Here is a 2,221-nt window from a genome sequence, read left to right as displayed (position 1 = left end):
CGTTCATGCCATTCCTGTAGTTCTCTTTGAGTGTTCTCAGTCTGTTCACACCATTCCTGCCTTTCTCTTTGAGTATTCTCAAGCTGCTCACACAAATCCTCTATCAGTTTTTGAGTAGCCTCCTCACGCTCATGATATTCATGTATAAGTCTTTGGATTGCCTCCTCTCTCTCCCTATCATGCTCATACAGAGTCCTTTGTATGTTTTCAATCTTTTCATTTATCTTGTTAGCTAGCAGTGTTAGTAGAGTTATTGGGAACTCTCCTCTGGATTATTTATTATCTATTCTGTCCCCTGGTTATCATGAGTGGGATTTGAGATACCCAGACTTGCCATTTTTCTTGTGTTATTACAGCTTACTCTACCCAGTTGGGATGAAAATAACATCAATTTTGTGCTAAAACACTAACTTAGGCAAGCATCAACCAAAGTCTGTATATGTACAGTCAATAGTCTGCAGATACAATCTAGTTCAACAGATACATCTATTCAACATTAATCAACTATATATTGATGGGCTAAAAAGCACAAAGAAGAATTTTGTAAACCAGAAATTTTAGGTTTAAGGAGAAATGTGGTTAAAAATTAGGAATAGAGTGATGTGGGAAGGCACAGAGAGAGTTAACTATGTCCTAATCTCAAAGCAGGAAATAGGTTGGATAGAATGAAAGTAGAGAGAGAGAGAGAAAAGAAAAAAGAGAAAGGGAAAAGGAAAGAAACCAGAAAAAATAGAAAAGTAAAAATTAAAAATATTATGCAGAAAGAAAAACAAAGTATTCAGAGAAGAACGTGAATATAATGAGAAAAGGGGAGGGCTATAAAGGAGGTGTGAAAAACTTAAAAATAAAAATACTTAAAATATTATATAGGTATAAAGAGGTAGTATTCTATCACCTTTTCTTCTTGCTGGTCTTTCTTGATGGCCAGCTCATTATTAAGGTTTTCTTTTAAGTCTTGAATAGATTGCCTTATGTCCTGGAATTGGTTATCAGACTTTTCTTTCCACTCCTTAATCTGTGTTCCTAACTTTTTCTTGGTTTTTTTCTCCTCTGCTGGAGTTCGTTTATCATTTTATTTGTGGAGGCCATGAAGTCATCTATTAGTTTCTGGTTGGCCTCATTGTGTTCTCTCATAATCCTATGTAGGGTGTCCAATCTTTCATTCAACAGATTTACCAACCATGCTTTTTAATCTGTCTTAAGCATTATCCTCTAGGTCGTTCTGGGACTGCTCTATAGCTTGTTTATGTGGAGATGGTGTTTTTTTTTTTTTTTTTTTTTGTACTGCAGCCAACCCAGTGTGTTGTTTCAAGATGACGTGTAGGCATTTTTCTATATTCCTCTATTTTCCTTTGCTTGGAGAGAGATATTGTGGCTTCGGGGTTGGGTTTGTACTGTTGTAAGTTTTAAGATAAGTGGGTTTGGCTGATAAGTAGGCTGCTCCTTAGCATTAATAAGATGGGCCCCTTGTACTCAAAATAGTCAAATGGAACCAATTCTGTGCTCAAATACAAAACCAAATGTAAGTTGGGTCAGTATAAGCTGTTTGGGATCAATGGGCTGGAGCAGATGGAGAAGTGAAGGGTTAGGATTGGAGAGATATAAATTCACTTTCAGAATAGAACTTGGGATAATGATAATAAAGGAGTAGGAACAGCTTAAGGGAGGGGTATATGTAGTAGTAGGAGAATAAAACCTTGTTACTGAGTGTAAGAGGTGGAAAACTATTCGAAGACATTTTATATAGTTAGTAGCTTAGAGATCTAGATGAAAATAAGAAAAAGAATTTATATGTAAGTGCATTTGGGATACTCTCTCAGATTAGAGAAGGATGATTCAGATATTTTTGGAAAGTCCATTAATCTATGTTAACTCCTGCAATTATTATGTACACACATGGAAGGAGACTTTGCTTTGCGTGTAGAACTAGGCTGTGTAGCTCTAATGAAGTAGTAGTATCATGTGGAGAGAAAGGAAAGGGGGAGAGTGAGAAGAAAATAAAGACGAAGAGAAAAACCTTACAAATTAAGAAACTGGAAAGTGGGAGAAAAAATAATGATGATAAATACAAGCCTTATGTAGAATAGCAAATTCTAAATCAGAATACACATAAGTAACACATAGAAATAAAAACAACACACGATCAGACAGAAACTAACAAAACAAACAAACAAAAAGAATGAAAAAAAACTGAAAATCGTTTTTTTCGAGTTCTTTGGGG

The sequence above is a fragment of the Dipodomys spectabilis genome, unplaced genomic scaffold (genome assembly GCF_019054845.1).
Source record: "Dipodomys spectabilis isolate Male_0828 unplaced genomic scaffold, ASM1905484v1 ptg000698l, whole genome shotgun sequence".
Taxonomy (NCBI): Eukaryota; Metazoa; Chordata; class Mammalia; order Rodentia; family Heteromyidae; genus Dipodomys; species Dipodomys spectabilis.
This window is presented reverse-complemented; position numbering follows the sequence as displayed.